Source organism: Vombatus ursinus, unplaced genomic scaffold (assembly GCF_900497805.2).
Source record: "Vombatus ursinus unplaced genomic scaffold, bare-nosed wombat genome assembly UNPS02014802.1, whole genome shotgun sequence".
Classification (NCBI taxonomy): domain Eukaryota; kingdom Metazoa; phylum Chordata; class Mammalia; order Diprotodontia; family Vombatidae; genus Vombatus; species Vombatus ursinus.
In genome coordinates this window covers 2,039,276-2,056,220 of record NW_020954580.1, presented here as the reverse complement: position 1 = coordinate 2,056,220, position 16,945 = coordinate 2,039,276, and positions in this window count along the sequence as shown.

Sequence of the window (16,945 nt, the reverse complement as noted above, 5' to 3'; positions counted from 1 at the left end):
ATGGGAACATATCATGGTATAATGAAAAGAGCGCTAAACATGGCATTGGAAGACCTGGGTTCTAGGACCTAAGTATGTTACTACCTGCATGCTATTAGGTAAGTGGTTGAACTCCTACGGGCCTCAGTATCCTCATCTATACAACAAGAAAATTGGATTAGATGACTGCTAAGTGCCACTGGGCTCCACCATTCTATGGCAAACTATTGAAACTGCCTACTTGTTATGTAGTGGGTACCAAAATCTATATACCATGGAAAGATAGATTTTCTGACATTGAAAATAATATGTTGTTGCTCAGTCATTTCTCAGTCATGTCCAACTCTTTCATGATCCCATCTGGGGTTTTCTTGACAAAGATGCTGGAGTAGTTTGCCTTTTCCTTCTCTAGCTCATTTTACAGATGAGGACACTGAGGCAAACAGGTTAATTGACTTGCCCAGGGTCACACACAGCTAGTAAATGTCTGAAGCCAGATTTGAACTCAAGTCTTACCTTAAGTAATTCCTCTTCCTCTTCAATCAGATGCCTAATTGCCTCACATTCTTTACTTCTACCCCCACTCTCCCATCTAATTGCATTCATGCTCAAGTTTAAAACAGCTTAAAATTTTAAATTCCTGGGAGATTTGTATTTTAACAAGGATCAAAGTAGATTCATATGGTAGTCATAGAAAGAGTCAATATACCAGAGTTTTAGGCTTGTTTCTATATACTAGATTCTCACTGGGAAAATCACCATAACTCTCTAGGTCTCAGTTTCCTCATCTGTACAATGAGGCATTGGGGCTAGAGGATCTCCAAGGGTCCTTCCATTTCCAACATTATGTGATTTTAGTATTCTAAAGCAGAGGTCCTTAATCTTTTTTATGCCCTGGACCCCTTGGACAGTTAGTCTTGTCAAGCCTATGAACCTCTTCTCAAGAAATAATTTTAAACATATAAAATAAAATATACAGGATTATGAAGAAAATCAATTATGCAGTTATCAGAATTATATATACATATATACACATGCGTATGCATATATGTGTGTATAACACACATGTATATTTATATATTTAAATTCACAAACCCTAGATTAAGGATTCTTGTTTTTAAAAGATGAAGCTTAATGATAGAATTTCAAGAGTCTCTGGATGGAAAAAGACTTGAGGAAAGATAGTCTTCCAGGAGCCCTGAAATCATACCAGTTAGGCAGGCACCTACTCAATGTAGGTATAATAGTAACTATCAGTAGCATAACTAAGATTTCTCCTGCATCCCCAGAATAACCATGAAAGGATCCAGTGGCTTTCTGTTGAAAAGGATCACAGTATTGTCAATCACAGAGCACAAGGTAAGAGAGAGAAGGCCCCAACCACTGCCACTAACATCCTTCCCTTTCCAGTCATTCCAAACCACCATATTGACTGGGGCTGGACAGAGGAAAGGCATGACATTTGAGGTAATAAAAGCTGCCACTTCTGCCAGAAAGCTACAGGAAGAGCATAGGATATAGGAGAGAAATTATTCCTTAAACATAAAAACATAGTACAACTCTAGTCTATGATCTTTTCCATTGAATTAGAATGTGCATACACTATACTAACATACAAACCTTCCTTCTGCTTATGAGTCTGTTTTCCTACTCACCTGGAGAATCCTTGTGGATCATTCAGAGTCTGAATTTTCTACCTTAAAGCTTACTGAACATCCATCAATCAACAAACATTTATTAATCACCCATGATGTGACAGACAAGGTTTTTTTCATCCTAATGGACTATTGGGACTGGTTTGTCAGGACTGTTTCATTGGGTACCTGTGTGACTTCAGGAAGATTAAATTCCTTCTATGGTTCTCAGTTTTCTCACCAATGCATTAAGGAGATTGAGCCTGTTTAGCCTCAGTTCTTGTGATTCTATGACCTTATGATCCCAAGACCACCTTATAACTAATTTGTTTTTTTCTCTTTGTCTTCATTCACACATTTTAGCAAATCTAGGAAAATTAAGAATTTATTCAGCACTGAGTATGTGCATAAGTACAAAGATAAAAATACAATACTTCATGACTTTAAAGAAAGTACCTGGGGGAGGAGGGGTAGATAATATGAGGGAAATAGCCAGAACTATAACTAGGACAGAGCCATCAGGGTTTTGCACCAAGGCACCAAATTTAGTGACAACATTTGCAGTCCTTTGGCATCTTAGAAACAATAGAATTTAGAACCTAGCTAGCAAGAATAGGCAAAGAAGTAAGCTATTAAATGTTGAGCTGGCATTAATCCCACACATAAAAACTTCCCCAGCTTAGGCCTCATACTAGTGTCCTGGGTTTTCTGACTCTGAAGACTATGAACCTCTTCTCGAGATAATATTTTTCAACGTATAAAACAAAATATAGGATTACAAAGGGAACTGAAATATTTATCAGATGTGTGTGTGTGCGTGTGTGTGTGTGTGTGTGTGTGTGTGTGTGAGAGAGAGAGAGAGAGACCAAGTCAAAGTGCCCTTGGTAGTATTTGTCTTGCATGTAAAAATTTCTAGTGACAGGTTTGCAATCAGCTTTCCTCAAATGAACACAACAAAAATTTCACAACTATTGACCTTCTTCTACAATTAAAAACTTGTCTACGTCCATTTCCACAGAGATCAAGAACACATTCACATTAGTCCATGTTATCTTAAGGGAACTAGAAAAGTAAGCAGATTTAGTTTGATGTACATATTTAAATGGTACACCTTATAGTAACTTTAACTAGACTGAATATATGTACACAAAGTACCATAAATTACAAAAAAATCTGTCGCAATGTCAAAAGTTTTCCTAGGTATCAGTTTTCATCAATAGATGTGTGCATGTTACAAATGGAGTTTCCTGTAACTCATTTCTTTAATACTGTCTTTGAAATTCAGGCCATTTCTGGTTGGTAGCAATGGAAAATTAAATTTAAAAAATGCTATATGAAAACTATTCTTCAAATAAATTTCCTTCACAGAACTGCATCATTCTAGAAAAAAAAGTAGACCACAACTTGATAATATGTATGAATATAAAACATATTAAATAAGTATAATATTTTTGCAATAACACCAATCGCAAGCAAAAAAGCACCCGGTGCATTCATGTGGACAGATGCTATATTCAGCTGACCATTGAACACCAGAGAAATACTAACAACCTAAAATTCGTTTGTTCCACATGAGAAACTCACAACAAACGAAGACTTCCAAGTGCTTGGAGAGGGGAAATGTCAGCCTTCAGCCCATAGCTTTCCAGTGGAGGGAAATAAAACAGCACTGTAATTATGTTTTGCAGATGTTGTGTTAATATTTTTGCCATTACATATGAATTCAATCGGAGTGGGGGGAGCATTGGGGGAGAACACACAGAAGGGAATTGATATATTTCCATGTTAAGCAGCATTAGTTCATATAGAAGAGTAAAATATGTTCCACTTTACTGCAGATAGCAGATACTCTAGTATTATTCCCATCAAAAGCACAAACCATGGCCTTTGTAGATCATGTCCTCAATGACAAATTCCTTTGAACAATTCATCCTTCTTGATTCAGACCATTTTTCTTCCTCTTCTACACATAGTTTACAAAAACATAAGCATATCCAAGAAATCCCATTACCAAATCTCTACAATTCTCTTCCTTCTAGATGCATAGAGGAAAGAAGGGAGAGGAAACAAATTTTATCCAGCAAAGGCTTATAAAGCTCCTATTCCTTCCAAAGTTTTTCTTCTGCGCTGTGAACCTCTTGCCCTTAGGTGACAATATGGGCTTACCCAACTGGACCTTCACTGAATAAAGTGACTGTGAATATCTCCCTTTCGATAGATGCCATCAAAACACTCCGGGATGCTTAGCAGAGTATCTTTGTTTCTGTCGTTCAAAGTGTACTTTCTTCTTCAAAGTCATACTTCTCGACCATGGACTGGGTCACATTCTTGTCTTGATACTTATCCTCATTGAACTCCTGGTAAGGATCTTTCTTTGAAATGGCTTTCTTGGAGCGAACATAACCCAAAAAGACAGTTAATGCCAGGAAAGAATAAAACATCATGACAAAGAGAACGAAGAAATAGGCATTGTCATATGGTTTGGATTTTGGATTTTTCTCCTCTGTAGCATTTTTGACTTTGTTTTCCCGTTTTCTTTCCATTAGTTGAAAAACACACTGAGAGATGAGAGAAGCCAAAGTTGTGTGGTTCATGCTGCAGTTTGTTTTTTTCGAAAATTTAAAAGAGTGTCTTTAAAGTGGAGATCAGCAAGTGCCCTGCTCCTTTCCTCTTTTGGTATGGAATGCTTTCCAGGACTTGTTGGGTTCCAGTCACCTGATAATAGACCATTTGCTAAGATAAGACTCAATGCTCTGAGAGTTAAATCGGTTCATAATAATAGCACAGGACATTGAGTTAAAACAAAAAAAAAAGCTGTTCATCACAACTTTAACAGAAATTACTCTATTTGGATTACAGGATTTATTGGCTTATTTTATTTTATTTTTTCTTAAGAATGGATTCTGGAGGCACCAAAAAGAAATTAAAAAATTAGAGAAAATATTTTTCTACCTGTGATTTCCAAGCAAAAATCTGGATCAGTACCTGCCACCTAGTCTATTTAACTCTTTGAGAGGGGAATTAGAAATGGGAAACTTTCCATAGGAACCCCCTCCCCTAGGAGACTCAGGACGGAATTTTCCCCCCAATGGTTTCTAGATTCACAACCCTCCCCCCACAACAACAACAACAACAAAGAAGGAAATGCTTGAACATATTGCTCTGATGATAGAAAAATCTTGACTGTCAGCAGCAAGAGGAGAACATGGCATGTTTTCAGAAGCTGGAGCAAGAGGTTAAGTTGTCTTCAGAGAGGGTTAGCACAGGTCAGGTCCTCAAACATGATAATAGTGATCTAGGGCTTCCAAGGATTCCTACTTCCTATTGTCTTTTACTGGCAAAGTCATTCAAAAGTAAATTGCTGTTTTACAAAGTAGTGAAACCTTATCTCAGACCCCTCTTCCTCCACCAATCTAACCCACCCAGTCCACCAAGGGAAAAAAAAAATCCTCCTTCTCTGGGCAAATGACAATGCCAGCTGTTTCTCTCTGTGATCTGAAATCTGGGGAGTAAGGACGCTGACTTTGAAGTGGAGAGCACCTCAGCCTCAGCAGCATTTTGCTAACTTGGCACTGTTTCTCTAAGCCTGACCCCTGAACTGATTGGATGATGACTAATTCACATGCTAAGATTGTGGTATATCGGTATCACTGAACTGCCTGCGTTTGTCATTAGGGGTTTGTAGTAAAAAGAAAGATGAAAGAGAAAGGTGTAATATTAGACCAGGAGCCAAAATATAGAATAAGTGCACTTGGAACAAGGAACTTAAAGAAGAAATAGGCAACTTTATGGCCTCACAAACGGACTGCTTTAAAATGAGCCTTGCAGGTAACACAGAAATACCTTGAGAATAATGCTTACAATATGCAAAATTCCTCTTTCTTTGCTTCTGAGTCTATTTTAAAGGTTTTTTTTGATTAGTGAGTTTTTATCAATAACACAGCATTTACATGAATCTTAGAAGAATGTTACTATAAAATCTGCACTTTGTAGCGATAAAGATTTCATGTTAACCATGCCTACATTTTGAAACTGTAGCATACTAGAAAAAGATCATTTTGTTTGTTTGTTTATTTTTCTGTGATAGAGTTAAATGGTTCCCTATGTGGAAAACTGACTTTTCCTGGGCTTTTTTTGTAAAAACAAGCTCCAACCTATCTTCCGAGGATATGAGAAATTTCCATTTCATGTTTATCTCAACACTCAAAGCTTAATGTCATGCTGTCCAGCTGATTCGCTTTCTATCAATATTGTAAATGATAGTCTTTTGACCTCCACCGCAAATACTCCTATGAAACTCCCTTCAAGAAATTACCAGGCTTCTAAATGTGAATAATGATCCTTTGAACAAGAATCTAAAGACCCATTTCCATAGACTGGTCCAATTCTCTTAAAGGAATACATACGAGAAGTCAAATAAAAGAGGTGGGGCAAAATGAAGATTAAAAAGAAAGTAAAAGATTAAAAGGGTAAAGAATATAAGGAAAATTCAAAAGGGAAAAAGATCAAAAAGAGGATTAACCATGTTACTTGTTGTTTTTCAGAAATTAAAAAAGTATGGAGGATAAGGAATTTGTTTCCTTTTGGCCCTAGAAAAAATGCCAATTATAGTAGCTGAACTGACTGGATCACATATCAGCATGCTTTGGAAATGTGAGAAATGAATGGGAAATAGAAACACAGAGCAATAGCTTACAGTTATGTTATGAATTAAACCCAAAAAATATCAAGATTTAGTCACTGAATAAGCTGCCAAAGTTAATTTTCCCTGATGAACTTGAGCAAACTCAGAAGAGAAGCGCTAGCACTACAGTTCCATGGGTCCCACGGCCCCTCTGCTTTCTAGAATCCAATTCTTCACTTTCTCATGAAAAGCCTCAGGATAAGAGAACCCAGTTAGCAAGGATGAAATCACAAACCGCCCTTTTGATTTCACAATTTCTATTTATTTCAGCTGTGACTTTTGATATATCACGGAGAAATACTACACTATTCGACAATTTAGCCACTTTGCAAAAAATGTTCACTGAGTAATGTACTCTAATATGCCAGTGTATCTGCGATCTCACTGATATGGGCATTCCTTTGAATAAGGCAGATTATAACTCATCCAGGTCTGCCTGAAAAGTATAACTTTTGGAGGGTTTTTTCCTCTCTATTCTGCTATTTTAATACCAATATTCATTTCTTAAAAGTACTTAATTCTGATTTACCTTTTAAAATAAATAGAACTTCTTTCATTTTCTTTTGGTTAAATCCTATTGAAATTGTACAAGAGTATATCTTTCAAAGTCCCAAGTTCAAGTATATTCAGTTATAGAAATTACTTAGTGGATTTATTAGGGATGTCAAACATGAAAAAAGACACTTTCTCATTAACAATATGAATAATAAACAATAAACAATATAAATAATATAAATAAAGGAAAAAATAAATTTATTTCATCCTTTCAATTTTTAAATTTGAGTATTTTCTTTGTTTCACACATAGAGATGTGCATGTTTGCGCCTGATTGATGTATTTTTTTCTTTGTTTCAACCCCAGTCAGCTTAAAACCACAATGAACTTCATGCCACAGTTTTTCAATTAGAAACTATACATAAAATGATGAAAATAAAGTCTTCATCTGGAAAGGAGACAGTTAACTGAGTATCAAGACCCTAGAACTAGTGACTCCAAATACACGACAGCTTTAAAAGAATCCTTGTAACAAGCAGAGAGTTTTGGCCAAAGATTTTGCTGTCTTCATCTTTGTTGTCATTGTTGCTGTTGCCTGTTTGTTTGTTAGGGGAGGGGGGTAACCCTCACAGATCTACTGATAAAAAAAGAAAGGAAAGGGATAAGGAAATAAAAGAAAGAGAAAGAAAAGGGAGAGGGAAAGCAAGAAAGGAAAAACTCGAAGATTTTAATTTTAGGTTTCTTCAGAAGTGGAATGGGCAGCCTTAGAAGGCAGTGAGCTCTTCCTCACCAGAGATCTTTAAGTAAAAGTTGGATGGCCATTTATCAAGTATATCAAGTATAAGTGGGGTATTGCACTGAGGGGAGAGGGAAGAGAGTTGGATGACACGGCCTCTGAGACCCTTTGCAACTCTACCATGTAAGTTCTAAGAGTTTAAAGGGCAAATCAGACAGAAGGAAAACCTCTCTCTGAAAGGAACCATCAAAAACAGATTCATTCTGAATGCTAATTATACTAATCCCTATTGAATTCTAATAGAAATATTGATTTTTATTCTGGATGCTTTAGTGGGAATACATAAAATGGTTCATTGCAAGTGAAAAGGGCCCATGATACCATGCAACATGTGCCATCCAGCATTTGACCATCATACCATTTACCAGGCTCACAAGAGTGCCTTGGCATTCTTCCAGAAAAGTCACTGCCCCACCCTCTTCTTATTTCTGCCAAACTAGCTTTAATGTAGGTAGTATAAAGCGGAATGCGGTACAAGGGTTTTTTAGGTTTGTTTTGTTTTGTTTTTTAAGACATCAATTTTACATGTGGGATTCTCTTTGTCACCATCCAAAGGGAGGAGAGAGATAAGATCGGGTCTCTGTAAACAAGTGGGCCACTTTACCCCCTGCTTGTGTCCTCACGTGGGGGATGGAAGTGAAGGAAATTGGAAAGAAAAGACTTGTCCCCACGGAATGGATGTGGAGCCACTGGTACCATCTGCTTTTCTTACAAATGCTTCCTCCAGGTCAGGGATTCTTAACCTTTCATTGGGTCATGGACCCTTTTGGCAATCAAAGCCTGTGGACCCTTTCTCAGAATAATGTTTTTGAATGCATAAATTAAAATATATAGGATTACAAATAAAACCACTTATACTGAAATTCAGTTACCTTTTTATCTATGTATATATATACACACATGCATATACATGCAATACATACACATACATATATGTGTATGTGTATATGTGTGTGTATACATGTGTGTATATATGTATACGCACATATACATACATACACAGACACAGACACAAAGAGTTTCAGTGACCTGCTCATACAGGTAGTTAGCTTTCTCTTCAACATCTTCTCAACCTTTAAAAATTTTTACATTCTCAAGAGGGAGTCAAATAGAAAATTAAAAACTGGAAGGTTAAGAATTGGAAGGGACCTTAGGGATTATCTAGTCCAACCTCCCATTTTGCAGAAGAGAAATTGAGGCTCACAGCAGTTACATGACTTCTCTAAGATTACACAAGTAGAATGTGGAAGAGTAGCCTTTTCTTTATTATTCGAAATTGTATTGGTTAATGAGAGGAAAACTTTGAGAACCATTGCCTTCTCCAGTGATCCATGGTATTCTTTCTCATCTTTTTAAGTTTTCTTTGATCCTCACCACCACTGGCACTACAGTACAGTTGAGAAAAATGTTTTTATCATTCCCAGGGCACAATCCAAACCCTAGCTTTTCCCATGCAGGAAGCATCAGAGTAGAGGGGAAAACATGGCTCCCGTCTATCCTGAATCCTCTTTCACAATCTCCCCTGAAGCCTAGAGACTGGCTCCTGGAGGAACTTCTGTCCTGGAATTGCCATCTTTTAATTGGCAACTGCTTTTCCTGAAATACTATTTCCACACTAGCCACACTTCTCTTCTTCATCTGAGGCCACTTCCTTGCCAATAACCTTGCTTCTTCTGCCCACTTTACAGCCCTCATATCCCCCAGGCCCAGTTCTAGAACAATTAACTATGATCAAATCATGATCCTTATTTCCCACCCAATTGCTTCCAGAAACATAACAGTCCACAGGATGAAATCAGCTCTGAAACTCTTACCTCCTTAGCACTCCCTGCCCTACCCTCCCTCTTCTTGGAGAGGGTGGAGGGTAGACATCCCTGATCCTCCACTATTTCAAGAGGGTTCTCAGGAAATTCCCCTCATCATTTCCCACTCCACTTCTCTCCCAGACTTCATGATCTCCAGAAACTCATCATTCTGAAAGGTGAAATAAACTCTAAAACTCTCACCTCCTCAGATCATTTCCTTCCCCATTACAGGATTTTATCATGTCCCTGTGGGTAACCTCCCCACTACAACCTTGCTTCTTTTTCATGTTCTTTCCTTTCCCCTCCTCAGATTGGGAGCTCCTTGAGGACCAGGCTTAGTAGAGAGTGTGGTACATAGTAGGCACTTAATAAATGTTCATTGACTGCTATTTTCTGATTCAACCCTGCCATTGCTCCTGAATGGGATGTGTCAATCTCCCCTTTGGACCTACTCACCTTCCCTACTAACTGTCTGAACCAAGTGTCCTTACCTGATTGCCATTCCCTTGCTCTCCCTCCCTTAGAATATAATCATCAGGCACAGTCTTCTATATTTGTATCCCAGTGCTTAGCACAGTTTGGCATACAGTAAACACTTAATAATTTTTCTTTCATTCATCCATATTCTTGGAGTCAAAGGATCTAGATCTGAATCTAGGCTTTTCTTGTTGCTGTTCATTCTCAAAGAGGACCAACGATGTCATCAAGGAGGTGTCTTGACTAGCACATGAATCAGATTTAAGTGATGCAGAGCTACGCAAAGTCATCAGCCTCACTGTCTCCTCCAGAGTCATCTAAGTCCAGTAGCAAGACATAAGTCAAGACAACTGGTGATGCCTCTAGGCTTTTCAACATATTACCTGTTTGAACCTGGGCCTCAGTTTACTCATCTATAAAATGAAGATGCTTCACTAAATGACTCACTTAACCTCTCTGGGCTTCATCTTCCTTATCTGTAAGATGAGAGTGTAGGACTATGATCCCTGAGTTCTTCCTCACCCTTAAATCATCTTATTACTCTTTGTACATCTCTTTGTTCTATTATGTCTTCTAGTAAATGTGGGTTATTGCTGACTGAGTGAACTCAATTAGGATTTCCCATATGTAGTTGGTGGTTATCAATGGTGCCCGTGTTATATACGTTTATATATGTTCATGTTTTCACTCCTTATTTATTTAAGGTTATAAACTACTTGAAGTTGGGCATTCATATGTCGTGGTGGATAGAGTGCTGGACCTCGAGTCAAGAAGTTCTTGAGTTCAAATATGGTCTTAGCTGTACAACCCTGGGCAAGTCACTTAACCCTGTTTACCTCAGTCTCCTCATCTGTAAAATGAGGTGTGGAAGGAAATGGCAAACCACTCCAGGATCTATGCCAAGAAAACCCCAAATACGGTCACAGAGAGTCAGACACAACTGGAAAAAAAAAAGCAAAATGACTGAACTGACAACGAATTCTTAAATAAAGAGGTGATAGTTCTGCTGTATTCTGTCCTGGTCAGCATGTAAGGAATTCTATGTTTAGAACTAAGCATCATGATATAGGATGGACACTTTTAAGTGACCGTAAGAGAGCTTTCAGGTTGGTGAAGGGCCTCAAGTTTATATGATAAATTTAGGTTGAAAGAACTAGGGATGTTTTGCCTAGAAAAGAGAAGATTGGGAGGAAAAGAGAACATTGGGGGTAGGAAGTGGGGGGGGGGACATGATAACCGTCATGTAGGGACTAGATTTGCTTTACTTGGCCCAGAACCAGGAGCAGCGGACTGAAGTTGTAAGGGAAGACATTGGGTTTAATATTAGAAAAAGTTCTAACACTTAGAACTATACGAAAACAGAAAGGGGTGCCTGGTGAAGTAATCACTTCTCATTCTTTGGAGATCTTCAAGCAATGTTTAGATGACTATTTGAATATGCTGTAGAGGAGATTCTTCCAGGGGTGGGGGTTAGAGTGGATGACTGCTAAGATCCCTTCCCACTCTGAATATCTGTGATTGTAAGAATAATTTTTGAATGACTAAAGGAAGAAAGAATGAATATACTGGTTCTACATGACACCTATCATGTGTGGGTGCTTACTAACTGTTCCCTATTCTATTTGAAGCAACCAAGCTTAGTAACTTCATAAATCCAACCTGGTGGACTCCCAAGTAAGCTTTCTCCATGGAGGAGGGATGCTTGGGTAAGAAAAGAAATTTTAGAAATCTAGCCTTATGACTAGAACATTTTAAATGTATCTCTATCAAGCCAGTAGATCTAAGAGCAGTTTTTAAAGCTCTACTTTTGAAACAAGAATTGTCATTATGTCAATAGTCTAAAAGCTCTGTTGTTGTTGTTTAGTCATATCCAGCTCTTGATGACCCCATTTGGGGTTTTCTTGGCAGAGATACTGGAGTAGTTTGCCATTTCCTTCCTTCAGCTCATTTTACACATGAGAAAACTGAGGCAAACAGGGTTAAATAACTTGTCCAGGATCACACAGCTAGTAAGTATCTGAGGCCAGATTTGAACACAGAAAAAGAAGGCTTCCTGATTCCAGGCCCTAACCTCTATCTACTACCACCTAGCTGCCCATTGACAGCTAAAAACTATAGGCAAAAAAAAATCAGATACCTAATTAGGGCAGCTAAGTGGTGCAGTGGATAGAGCACAGGGCCTGGAGTCAGGAAGACCTGAGTTCAGATCTGACCTCCCACCCTTACTAGCTGTGTAACCCTGTCACTTAACTCTATTTGCCTCAATTTTTTCATCTGTTAAATTAGCTGAAGAAGGCCATGGCAAACCACTTCAGCATCTTGGTCAAGGAAACTCCAATTGGGGTCATGGAGAGTCAGATGTGACTGAAATGACTGAACACCAACAGTAACAACAATTAGGAAGACATGTCAGCTACCACCTCCCATGTAAAAACGAAGGACTAATATCAGTTACACCTGCACATGGGATCAATATACTTCTAACTATTTGTATAAGCTGTCTTTGGCACCCACCTAATGGGAGGCCCCCAATTGAAAATTTATCCCCTAAAACACCCACCAAGGTAGCTGTAAGAAGGGCAAATCATATATACACATAAACACAATTGGAAACATATTTGCCTAAGTATACAGACAAAGATATCAAGATGAGTGCTGAAAGGCGACAAAAAATGAGGAGACACAGGGTCCCTGCTTTAATGGAACACAATTCCAAAACCGGTAATATGGCCTCAGGGACAAACTCTCCCAATTATAAAAACATTAAAGAGTTAATAAAGCCTGTGAAGTGTTTCCAAAAGAAAGCAGGGACTGAAAGAAGGAAGCCACAATTCTGCTTTTATCAGCAACCACCCTTTCATATTTTTGTATCAAGCTAACTTTATTAAATCATTCTGCAAAGGTCAAGTGGGATGTGTCTTTCCTGGCTTATTTTGATATTTCATGACATGGACTGAGTAACTGGATAATACACAGCATATTTCCAAAGAATGGGAGACATTTAAGCCAAGTGCTGATTTCCTGTGGCGTGGTATAAGTCCATTAGACAATGGGGTTTTATCTGATGTTTAACCTCTCAGCCAATTCCTTCTTGGGGGTACCCAACAATCTCCTAGTCACCAGCTGTTAGAAACACATTTTTAACAGTTTGCCTTTTTTTTTTTAAAAAAAATGTCCTGATTGGTCTCCTAGGCAATATAAGATGTGATTTTGTAGTTGCCATGGTTAGCATACTTTTTTATGAAACAAATGGCTAAATAGGCACGTAAAACTATTTAGCCACTAGAAGAATAATTTACTGATATCCCAAAGCTTAGTGAGTCAAGGTGCCCTTTATTCCTAACATTGGTGAATGGTTGATGGCTCTAAAAGTAAAGACCAGTTCCAAATCACCCTATTTAGCATCTTTTTGCATCATTTCTCCAAAACACAGGTCAAGTTTTCCTCTTATGTGATATGTTTCCTGATCTCCCCCTAGTTATCAGCTCTCTTTCCCTATTGAAAATACTTTGCACTGTTTTGCACATGCTGTGTACTTACCTATGTTAACATTGTATTTCCCCACCCCCAAAAGAATATAAACTCCTCAAGGACAGGAGTTGTTTCATTTTTGTCTTTATGTGCTTAGCACTCAGAACAGTTATTTGTACAAAGCAGACACTTAATAAATATTTGTTAAACTAAATTGAATTGCGACCATTTTTTTAGTGATAATGAAATAACCCTATACCATAGTCATATAACACCTTTAATTCCAAAATGCCCAAGTGCCTTCATTTACTGTATCTGATTTACTTTGGCAACCCCCATGACAATGGGGACAATGGCAGTCTCTTTAAAGACTGAAAAACTTGAGGCTATGAATAAATTAAGTGACTTGTATGATCCAGATTCTTAGTAGCAATAATCTAGTTATAAAAATTGTAACCTGAATATAGAAAGTGTGCTTTTCTGTTTCAAAGGTTATACCCTTTTCCAGCTTGATAGCTCCTCCCCTACTAGACTGCTTTTATATATGATAGATCATTTATTTTATAATACTTCGACTTTCCATCTGAAATGTTTTTAGCTCTTTCATCTGTAACCTGTCCATCTATCAAAGTCTATCTCAAGTTTCACTTAAGCCTTTCCTGACTATTTTTGTTGATTTAGTCATTTTTCAGTCATGTCTGACTCTCCATTACCCCTTCTGTGGTTTTCTTGGCAAGGATACTAGAGCAGTTTGCCATTTCCAGCTCATTTTACAGATGAGGAAACTGAGGCGAATAAGATGAAGTGACTTGCCCAGAGTTACACAGTTATAAGTATGTGAGACCAGATTTGAACTCAAGAAGATGAGTCTTCCTGACTCCAAGTCCAGCATTCTATCCCCCTGCTCCACCTAGTTGCCCTCTTCCCTGACTATAGCAGCCCATAATGCTACCTTGTCTTTCTGAAGGCTTTTTCTATTGCAATTTTTTTATTTTGGTTTCTTTCTGACCTGGAGACTAAGGATGGCATGGTGACGCTTCTTCCCAAGACATTGGGGTTGACATTCCTAAACTGAAGGTTGTACTTCCAGAAAGATTGCTAACAAAGACCAATAAAAATGGGGAAAATAACTATTGGGGCCAGGGAATAGGAGGTCTAAATATGGGGCTCTAGGCTAGAAGACACATACATGGCTGTCTACAGACCCAGCCCAGGAGACTTCTAATTAGTTATATAGTTTAATGAGCTTGAACAAGCCTATGCTGGGCAAATATGGTTTCAAACCCAGATCTTCCTAATTCCAAGTCCATCATTATACCCATTATGCTAAACTACACTACATTTCTCTATATTATTCATGAAATTATACTTTTTCCCCTTCTGAATAAACACACTTGCTTAAAATCAGTCAACTAACATTTATTAAGCATCAGATATATGCTAGGCACTGTGATAAGTCAAGGTAGCCTGGATATGCTAAGGAAAACAGGTGGAATGCTGGTAGCTATAGGCATGTCGTGGTGGTAACCTTCAACATAGAGATCACTAGTACCTAAAAATTAGAGTTTAGGGCCTCTATATAACCCAATGGTAGGATATGTGGAGATTAATAAGGATGAAAAGGTAATATGGGACCAGATCATGAAGAGTTTTAACTACCAAATGGAGGAGTTTATTTTTGGTCATAGGTGGGTAGCACAAAGCCAATGGAGTTTATTGAGTAGGAAGGTGTGGTCAAGATTGTTTACTTAAAATGTGAGCTCTTCGAAGGCACTCTTAAAAAAAAACAAAAACTTTCTTTGTGTCCTCAGTGCTTAACACAGAATTTGGCAAATAGTAGGTGTTTAACAAATACTTATTGATTTGGGGGAGGGGAAAGAAAGCATTTCCCCAGGCCTAGAGCCATCTCATATTGACTTTTCAGCTATATCTCCCCAGGACTCACCAAAGCTAGAAAGTGAAAGTAGAATTCTCTGGTTGCCTCAGCTAGGGATGTGAAATCATCTGATCTTTCTATACCAACTAGTATAACCAAAACCCCCTTTGAAAAGCTGACCTTCCTGATCTTCCTCAATCGGGAAATGGCTGATCACTGTAGCAGTGATTACCCTGACCCTTACTAGCTGAAAACCAGGAATGTTATGCATCTCTGCTCCCTCAAGATTCTTCAGTACCCTTAAGAGGATTTGGGGATTTCTAGGTTCTCTGACATTGTCTCTAGTCCTGCCCAATGGAACTTATTAAATCAAGAGGAACCACATAGGATCCCAATTCGGAAAGTGGTTGACTCAGAGAAAAGACTGCGATGTCTTAGGTATTTCATAAAGGAGCACACAGAAGAAACATTTAGAACCTGATTTAAAGAAACCCAAGGAGGTGTCAGGTTACTGCAAAAAGAACCTGACCATGAAGTCGGAGGACCTAGATTCAAATCCCATTTCTGACATTCACCTATGTTGCCTTGGGCAAATCACTTAACCTCAATTTCCTCACTTGTAAAATGAAAGTGAGAGAGTCTCTGTGGTCCCTTCCCTACTCTAAGTCTATGGTCCTAGCATTGATTGATTTATTCTTGAGTGGTTTTTACTTCTTGTTGCAATAAACCCCAAATGGTATTTCATGGTACAAATACTCCCTTCCCCCAAAAACATGTTCCCAAGCTTCAAAATAAAATTAAGCTTCCTTACTTTATAGATATGAATCTTTTTTTTCAACTTAGTAGACTGTAACCTTCACCTGATCTTTCAAGACACTGTGTGTGCGGACTCAATATTCATTTGACATTTATTGAGCACCTACTATGTGCAAGACATTGTACTGGCTCTGGTGTGGGAGCATAAAGATGACTATGGAAATAGTTGCCAGGTAAGACATGTACTTAAATAATTATAAATATGATAAGAGAGCAATAAGTTCCAATTAGAATTCAGAAGAGGGCAAGATAACTTGCTGTGGCTATCACAGAAGGCTTCATGGAAGAGATGGTATTTGAACTACATATGAATGAAGGGGAGAGCTTTAACAGGTGCAGAAGTTGGGGAAGGTATTACAGGCAGAGGAAAGTCAAAGGCACAGAGAAGGGAAAATAGGGAATGTGTCTGAGAAGCACCCAAAAATCCAGTTTGACTGAAGCACTGAGTACATGAAAAGGAGTCGTGAGATGTAAGACTGGAAAGGTAGGTTGAGATTAGATTATGGTCAACCTTAAAATGCCAGCTTGAAGCATCTGGATTTAATTTCATAGACAATAGAAACCTATGGAGGTTTTTTGGTTTTATTTTGTTTTTGTTTGTTTTTTGGTTTTTTTTAGTAGAAAAGTAATAGGATCCAAGCTGTATATTAGGAAGAATCCTCAGTCAATAGTATATAAGATCAATCAGAAGACTAGACACAGTTGAATCAGTTAGAAAATTACTGCCACAGAGGCAGCTAGGTGGCGCAGTGGATAGAGCACCAGCCCTAGAGTCAGGAGGACCTGAGATCGAATCCAGCCTCACACACATAACACTCACTAGCTGTGTGACTCCGGGCAAGTCACTTAACCCCAATTGCCTCACAAAGAAAGAAAGAAAGAAAGAAAGAAAGAAAGAAAGAAAGAAAGAAA